The sequence below is a fragment of the Papio anubis genome, chromosome 2, assembly GCF_008728515.1.
Source record: "Papio anubis isolate 15944 chromosome 2, Panubis1.0, whole genome shotgun sequence".
Classification (NCBI taxonomy): Eukaryota; Metazoa; Chordata; class Mammalia; order Primates; family Cercopithecidae; genus Papio; species Papio anubis.
In genome coordinates, this window is record NC_044977.1 from 94,568,154 (window position 1) to 94,577,661 (window position 9,508).

Consider the following 9,508-nt stretch of genomic DNA (forward strand, 5'->3'; position numbering starts at 1 on the left):
TCGTCTGCCTCTTCCACCACCCATCTTAGCACACACTTTCCTCTCTTGAGCCAGAGTCCCTTGAATCAGACCTGAGATTTTCTGCCTCCTGAGTTTCTCGTGTGCTGGCCCCTCCACATGTTCTCTTTCCTCTTCTCTTCCTGTTCTCACCCCTATGCACTTTTCAAAACTTAGCCATGCCACTTCTTCTAGGAAGTTTTCCCTAAATCTCCATGTGACAGTTTTGAAATGTGGTCCCCAAGTTAGTCAACAGTCTTCTAATTGAAAGTGATCATGTGTTTCCTGGGGCAGGAATTTGGGCCTCTGTGACCTTTCATAGCTCTAGGCACCAAAGCAGTGTGTAATTGACTAATCCAGGGAGGAGTGTTATTCAAGGACACACAGGTGACCTTTGTGGTAAGAACGTGCTATGGGTGACATGAGCTGGCCAGAACTGAAGGCATGGAACCCAATTTAGCCCAACTCATCTCAACCCAATCAGCTAATGCCGCTCATCTTTTCAGCCTCAAACGTTGACGCTCCTGCCTCTTGCACCATGCACCTCACCCACACTGAACCCCTTGATGGCCCAGAATGTCCACTAGTGCATGAGTATTCCCCTAGATCTGGTATTCAGCCCCCTCTCCCTGGATAACTCCTACTTGTCCTTCTGATCCCCCTTTGATATCACCTCCTCCAGGAAGCCTACCCTGTCTCTTCAAAGCTGGTATGCTCAGAGCCTGCCCCTCACATAGAACTTACCACACTGCCTTCTAATCATCCATTTCCATATCTGTGACCTCAAAAATATCCTCACAAGTATTCCTTTTTGAACTCCCCGCACCTAGAGGTATGCTATGCTCAGCTGTGAAAACAAATGTTCATAGCATGATTGTGCCAATGGCCTGGCTGAATATGCTATGCTCCCATCCTCCCTTCAGCAAGCATGTACTGAGGTCTGACTCTGTACTGCAGGTACATGGCTTCCTCATTGCACTACTGTTATCATTCAGGTTGCTCAATCGGCTGTTAAGGACCCACCATCTATGTACTAAGTATCTACCTCATGTTAATTTATTTAATCCTCACATCAACTCAGTAAAGTTGGTGTTATAAATATCTGCAATTCAGATAAGGAAAATGAGGTGCCAAAATTGCATAGGCACTGAATGCTAGAGTCTAGGCTTAAACTCCTGTGGCCTAACTCCAGACCCATGGAATTAACCTCTACACTGCCTGCCTTCCTTCTTCATAACTGCTCAGATACTTGTTACAAATGCAGAGGCCTGGGCCCCATCCAAAGAGCTTCTGTTTCTATAGGTCTGGGTGGAGCCTGGGAACCTATATATGCCACGAGCCTCACCTAGTGTAGACCACACCAACTTCCCGCTAAGAAATGATGGCTGTCCTGGGCGGGATGGCTCATGCCTATAATCCCAGCACTTTGGAGGCCCAAGCAGGCGGATCACGAGGTCAAGAGATCGAGACCATCCCGGCCAACATGGCGAAACCCCATCTCTACTAAAAATACAAAAATTAGCTGGGCGTGGTGGTGCATGCCTGTAGTCTCAGCTACTCTGGAGGCTGAAGCAGGAGAATCGCTTGAACCCGGGAGGCGGAGGTTGCAGTGAGCCAAGACGGCACTGGTGTACTCCTGCCTGGTGACAGAGTGAGACCCCATCAGAAAGAGAGAGAGAGAGAAAGAGAGAGAGAGAAAAAGAGAGAGAGAGAGAGAGAGAAAGGAGGGAGGGAGGGAGGGAGGAAAGAAGGAAAGAAGGAGAAGGGAGGGAGGGAGGGAGGGAGGAAGGAAGGAAGGAAGGAGGGAAAGAAGGAAGGAAGGAAGGAAGGAAGGAAGGAAGGAAGGGAGGGAGGGAGGGAGGGAGGGAGGGAGGAAGGAAGGGAGGGAAGAGAGAGAGAGAGACAGAAAGAGAGAGAAGTGGAGGGGAGGGGAAGGGAGGGGAGGGGCAGGAAGGCAGGCTGTGCCCAAGAGCACCAAGGAGTGTGTCCGAGACTCTACATGGTCTGGCCCTGGTGAGCCTGTCTTGCTGCATCATAACACACCCTGTGCTCACTACCCTCACTCCCTCTATGGGAATGCTGTCGCTGGCCTCCCTCCTTCCACCCACCCATGTGTGCTTGAGCAGCAAAGGAGTGAGACGAGGGCGGATCTTCCTCTGAGAATGAGTTAGCAAATGCCCCAGGGACATCCCCACGTGGCCTCTTCCAGAGGCCCTGGAGCAAGCAAAGACGCCTCAGGTTTCTCAAATGCCTGTTTAGTCTTTGTTGCTACCAGAAATATCCAAAAGGCTTCATCTAGGACCCTACACACATTTAGAGCACACCACCCAGGGTTCAGTCCTCTAACTGCTAACCTTGGTCACCCTCTGAAGCTCCTCACAGCCCTGGTGATTCCAGCAGTAGTTTGTTCGGCTTGAGACAGATCTGACCCAGAGGGCAAGGCAGCAGTGGAGCTTGGCATAGCCTGGGGCCACCACCTGCATTTCCCCAACTCTAATTGGTGATGCCACCTAAGTGGGCTGTGTGTGGTTGGGTGAGCAGGGCAGGCTTCAAAGAAAAGGGCCTCTTACCCAGGAGTCGGTGAATTTTACTGTCACCCAACATCAAGGGGGTATCATATGAGATTTGGCAGGTGGCCCAGAACAGCTCAGCTGTCGGAGCTTGTTGTAGAGTAGGCAGGTTAGCATTTGGGGGATTCCCCAGCAGTGTGGCAAATGGAAGCTGAGCTGATAGAAGGCTCCTCTCTTAAAGCCACATCAAAGATAAGTTGCTGGAAAGTTAGCAAGACTCCTGAAGGTAACAGTCCCTAAGGGGAGCCTGAGAGTGTGGGATGGGTGAAGGTGGGGAGGAAAAGCAGGTTGGACATTTTCCCCTAACCAATATTACTTGTTTTGACTATTGCTACATAAAGAAGTGCCCCAAAATGTAGAGGCTTAAAAGAAGAACCATTTTTATTAGATGTTATAATTTTGTGACCCAGAAAGTTGAGTAGAGCTTGGCTGAGTAACTCTTTTTTTTTTTCTTTATTTTTTTGAGATAGAGTTTTTCCCTTGTTGCCCAGGCTAGAGTGCAATGGCGGGATCTCCGCTCACCGCACCTCCACCTTGCTGGTTCAAGCAATTCTCCTGCCTCAACCTCCCGAGTAGCTGGGATTACAGGCATGCGCCACCACACCCGGCTAATTTTGTATTTTTAGTAGAGACAGGGTTTCTCCATGTTGGTCAGACTGGTCTTGAACTCCTGACCTCAGGTGATCTGCCCGCCTCAGCCTCCCACAGTACTGGGATTACAAGCATGAGCCACCATGCCCATCCTGGGTAACTCTTCCAAGTGGCATCAGTGGATGCACCCTTGGTGCTGTTGAACTGGTGGATACCTGGGGCTGAGCAGAGAAGACTGGAGAGCTAGGCTCAGCTGGAACCATCTACCATTCCTGCATGTGGCCTCACCAGCATGGTGGCTTCATGTGTCGCACTTCGAAAGTGGTGGTTCAGAGCACCAAGCGAGAATGTTCCAAGAGACCCAGGTGGAAGCTGCAAGGCTTCTTATGAGCTACGAGTCTAAGAATGTCACTCCAGCCACATTCTATCAGCCAAGCAAGTCACTGAGACCAGCTCAGATTCAAGGGAGTGGAATTGGACTTCATCTCTCAGTGGGAGGAGCAGTAAAGAATTTGCAGCCATATTTAACCTCCCATGATACAAGAGAGCTAGGAAAAACTTGCAAGGCTCATTGTGGGATTTTTTACTCCATACATGTTTGTGGAGGTCCTGGTATGTGCCAGCTACTGCCCTAGGCACTGGAGAGACAGACCAATGAACAATACAGAGACATGATCCCTGCCCTTATGGAGACTGTTGTCTAAGAGAGTCTAACAAATAATTACGCAGTGCCTGGCACGCGATATGTGTACAATCAATGTTGAATACTAGTATTATTATTGTTAAATAATCATTAGAGGCCAGACACATTGGCTCACACCTGTAATCCCAGCACTTTGGGAGGCCAAGGCAGCAGAATCACTTGAGGCCAGGCGTTTGAGACCAGGATGGGCAACATAGCGAGACTTTGTCTCTACTAAAAATAAAAAAATTATCCTGGCATGGTAGCATCCACCTTTAGTCCCAGCTACTAGGGAGGCTGAGGTGGGGAGGATTGTTCAGGCATTGGAGGAGGTCAAGGCTGTAGTGACCCATAATTGCACCACTGCACTCCAGCCTGGGTGGCAGAGTGAGGCCCTGTCTCAAAAAATATTAATAATAACCATTGGGAAAAAAGATTTGCCATAAGCAGATAAACAACAGGGTGCAAAACAGTACAATCAACAAAGAGGCTTACGCGTTCAGGAGGTTAACATTTAAGCCAAGGATGAGAAGTAATGAACTAGGGGAAGGGGGAAGTGAGAGAGTTTTCAGGCAGAGGAAACAGTGTGTGCCCCACAGTGCAGTGGGCATCGAGTGAAGCTGGGCAGGTGGCACAAGGACAGATCACCGAAGGCTCTGCCCTTATGTGTTCATGTAGATCCACCTTCCACCTTTTCCACCTGCCTTGTGCTTCTGATGACTGATGTGTATGAGCTGCACCCACAGTTCCCTTTTCTCCTGGTTGGTGACAGTGGAGGCACCAGCAGGAGTTTGGACAGGGGAACTCAGGGGTCAGGGGAGAAAGAAAGTGGAGTATGTATTTTTCTGGCTTCCTCTCTGCTGCACTGGGGTGAAAGTAACCATGTTCCTCTGCCCAAGGCTGTGTGCCCTGCCAAGCAGCCGTCTCCTAAGGCTTTAGGTCTCACTAGGTTCTCCAATGGCTCTTTCTTCTATGTACTCAGGCCTAGGATTAGTAGCAGCTTCCCACTATTGTTAGATCAGGGATACTTTACCATCCCTTCTTGCATTGCCTATATCCTGCCCACACCTTTGTAAATGGTCTCTTCCTTTTCAATTCAATTACAAGGTAATTGAATTGTCATCAATAACCTTTTTGAGAGAGCCACTTGATTCCTACTGGGACCCTGAATGATACAGCTATAGCAGCTAGAATAATAATTTGGAACTTTATCCCAAGAGCAATTCTAAGAAAATGATAATTTTCCATTCAGTGGTGTGCTGGTAAATATTAACAACCAGGTCTCTAAAGAGAAAAGCTCTGATTTGCAGTATTTGTCTTGAGGTCCAAATACTTCTACCTTGGCTGATTTCAAGCTATCAATATGACATCAACAGCTTGCAACAGTCCTAAAAATAGAATACAAGTTGGTATGAGCCAGCTCCTTCTTACTTCTTCCCAGATCCAAAACCAACTCTCCTATCCTCCACCACTAGAGCCACCCCAGCCCAGAGATAGGCTAGGAGTTCCATCGAAGACGACAGGCCCTCTGGATGCTGCCAACCTCCTTTCTGCTCCTTTCCACAAGGCCCTGTTGCCTCCTGGGAAAAGGATGGCCTATGTTAGGCTTGAGAAGACAGAATGGCCCTGAGCCCCTGTTCTGTTGGAATTTCAAAAGTGAACCCCAAGAGGGAGAGATACAAGAGATCTATTGGAGAAAATTCCCAAAAGAGTAACAGGAGAAGGAGCAGAAGTAGGCAGGGAGAGCCTTTAGATAGAGATGCAGATCCAACACCTATAAAAGGAAGGGGGAAGGAAAAAGGATCCAGGAAGTTGAACCTTAGGCCATAGCATAGAAAGTTCTGAGGAAGTCTTGGCAAGGCCAATGGGGAGACCCAGGGCAAAAGTTGCCTGTAGAGGAGTTCTGCTTCAGGCAAGAATGGGAGGGCTCCAAGTTCAATTGTTATCCAGAAGTAGTGGGGGGTGTTGGGGAGAGTGGCATGTGGCCTCAGTGTTCATGGTGGAAGTAGCTGAGGCCATCATTCCACCATGCATCCTGCAGCAGGGTCTCCTGAAGGAGAGCTGAACAGGCGTGTCCACAGCTGCTGTAGGAACTCACATCCAGTGGACCTGCTTCCAGGAGGCCTGCATCTCCCCGAGGAGTTCAGAAACCATCTATTTTCTCCATCTATAACCACTACTGAAAAAGTTCAGAAGTCCCAGAGGTGCCCTGGGCCCAATCCTGCTGACTCAACAGCTTCTGTATGTAATGGGCGCTGTCCAAATCGACCTCTGGCTGTGACCTCCAAAAGCTTATGCCACTCCCTTCATGATACTTTGCCCCACAAAACCCTTCCCTTAGGGGTTCCGGGGATGGAATCCATCCCAGAGAAGATACCTTCTATGCCAGACTCTCCAAATCCAGCTTTGCCCCGAGTGCTGGACCCAGCTGGGCCTCTGAATTCAAGCCCCCATTCCAATGCCTTACACTCACCTGGGGCTTCTCATTCGCCATGCCCAGACACCCAGGAGACCAGGGAGAGAAGCCCAGGCCTGGCACCCCCATGACTCCTTCTGGCATCAGCCACCTAACCCCCATCCTCTGTACCTCTAACTCCCCATATTCCTTTCCCCTGGCAGGACCCCAGGCTCCAGCTTCACTGAGATATGGTTGTATCTTCTGATTTTAAGAGGACTGTCCTAAGGAGTCCTTGGAAGCTGTGCTTCAGCCCAAAGGTTCTCAGCAAGGAAGTTGAACAACATCCCATAAGACAGAAGGGAATGCAGGGAAATGTCCCACGTGAATGTTCACCAAAGGGTGAAAGCAGTAGAGGAGACTTTTAATAATCAAGTGGTTTGGACGATCTACTCTGTGAGTCAGTTAGCTTCCTTCTCCAGACACTCCTGTCATCTCCCAACAGATTCATGGACAAAGTGGCCATGGTGGCAGGAATTGAAGTTATGCATGGGCTCAGCAACGTGGACTTACACTCACCAAGGCTGACCTGGCTGCAGCCTCTGCTGAGCACCCAACTGGCCAGCAGCAAAGATCAACACTGAGTCTCTAACAGGGACACTTCCCCAGAGTGATCAGCCACCTTATTTAGTGGTAAGTTGACTACACTGGACTGTTTCCATCATGGAAGAGGCAGTGTTTTGTTCTTAACTGGAATAGACACTTACTCTGGACACAGATTTGCTTCCCCCGCATTCTCCCCACCAAAAAGGATTTGCTTTTTCTGAATGCAATGCTTCTGCAAAAAATAAAAAATAAAATAATAATAATACCATCTGTGGACTTGAAGAATACTTTTTCCACCATCATGGTATTCCCACATAACATTACTTCTGAGTAAGGAACTCACTTCACACCAAATGAAGTGTGGCAGTGGGCTTATGCCTATGCAATTTACTGGATTAACCATATTCCCCATCATCCTGAAGCAGCAGGCTTCATAGAACAGTGGAATGGCCTTGTGAAGACTCAATTATGGTGGCAGCCAGGTGGCAGTATCTTGCAGTACTGGGGAAGCGTCCTCCAGGAGGATGTGTGCCCTGTAAATCAGCATCCAATATACATACTGTTTCTCCCATAGCCAGGAGTCACCAGTCCAGGAATCAGGGGATAGAAATGGGAGTGGCACCACTCACTATTACCATAGGTAATCCACTAGCAAAATGTTTGCTTCTGTTCCTGTGACCTTATGCTCAGCTAATCTAGAAGTCCTAGTTACAAAAGGAGGAATGCTTCCACCAGGAGATTCAACAATGATTCCATTGAATTACAAGTTAAAACTGCCACCTTGCCACTTTGGGCTCCTCTTACCTCTGAATTAACAGGCAAATAAGGTAGTGCTGTACTGGTTGGGATGATGGATCCTGATTACCAAAGGGAAATTGGGCTGCTACTACACAATAGGAGACAAAGTATATTTGGAATACAAGAGATTCCTTAGGGCACCTATTAGTACTACCATGTCCTGTGATTAAAGTCAATGGAGAACTACAACACAGTTCAGGAAGAACTGCTAATGGCCCAGGTTTCAGAAATGAAGATTGGGGTCACCCACCAAGCAAAGAACCATGGCCAGCTTAGGTGCTTGCTGAGGGCAAAAGGAATAAGTCACGGGTAGTGGAAGAAGGTAGCTATAAATACCAGCTATGACCATGTAACCAGATGCAGAAATGAGAACTATATATGAGTATTTCTTTCTATTTTGTTATATGTTTGTACGAATAGATATGCATTAAGCAAATATTTTTGAGTTTTTCCCTCTTTATACTCTTATCATCTAACATAAGATGTATTAACAGTGATTGACTTTACATCCTAGTATTTAAGTTACAAGGTATCTAGGGAAAGAATGACTATCACTCAAGGACATTGCAACCTGTTCCAGGGAAAAGGTTAGCACATTTTCAGTTGTATCATATTAGTAGAAAGTATGATTTTCTTATTGTAAAGATAGATATAGATATAGATATAGATGATAGCTGTAGATATCCATTCTTCTGGTTCTGTTTCTTTGGTGGAAACTGTACTTACATATGCCTCAATAAAGTTGTATACACAAATGCAAAAACCTTCTCAGGGACATTGGTCATGAGTATTCAGTCCTCAGCCAAGTGGAAGTGAAAAGTAGCCAGGCACCCTTTCCTCTTTTTTGCTAAAAGTGGGAAATGGAATGTGTACACTGCATGTTATATACAAGTAACAGTGAAAGTTTTTTTCAACATCACTGTCACTGAAACTAGAAACTGAGAACTAAGATTTTCTTTCTGAATCAACTAGCAAATTCAAATGTGCACAGGCTGCAATTTGTGGGACTGAACCCTGAGACTGTCTATAAATTATGTGATTGATAGTTTAGGTACCTATTCTTCCTTCCAAACAAAATGAACAACCAAGTGCGATGCTCAAAGTTCTGCCTACTGGGAGTATTTCTTCTTATCACTGTCCTTTAGGAATGACCCAGAGAGAAGTTGTACTGCTACATCTGAACATCTTGGGTGATGCCTGCATATTGTGCACAACCATCTGTAAGCAAACATGAGTTTTTCTCTTCCTCATTCAGCTAATCACAGGGAATTCTTCATGAGGTCATAGGTACAGGCTGAGACAAAGAAGGCAGTATAGGAAGAATCAGGTCTATAGGTATGTGGACCACTTCCTCAGCTAACTTTCTTGTGCCTTCAAGGCCTGCTCGGGCCTGTCTCATATTTACCATTTCCATTTGATGATGGGTGTTTGTTTAACTTTTAAAGAAACTGCCAGCCAGGTGCAGGGGCTCCAAGCCTATAATCCCACCACTTTGGGAAGCCAAGGTGGGCAGATTGCTTGAGCTCAGGAGTTGGAGACAGCCTGGGTGAGATGGCAAAACCCCATCTCTACAAAAAAATAAATAAATAAATACAAAAATTAGCCAGGTGTGGTGGCGTGTGCCTATAGTCCCAGTTATTTGAGAGGCTGAGGCAGGAGAATCGCTTGAGTCCAGGAGGTTGAGGCTGCAGCGAGCTGTGATTGCGTCACTGCACTCTAGCCTGGGTGACAGTGTGAGACTCTGTCTCAAAAAAAATAAAGAAAAACTGCCAAACTGCTTTCTAGAATAATTGTACCATCCCCCCAAGTTTTAAATTTGTCACCCAAAAGTCCTTTGATTTGTATGTGGGTCATAAATTTTGTGTTAAA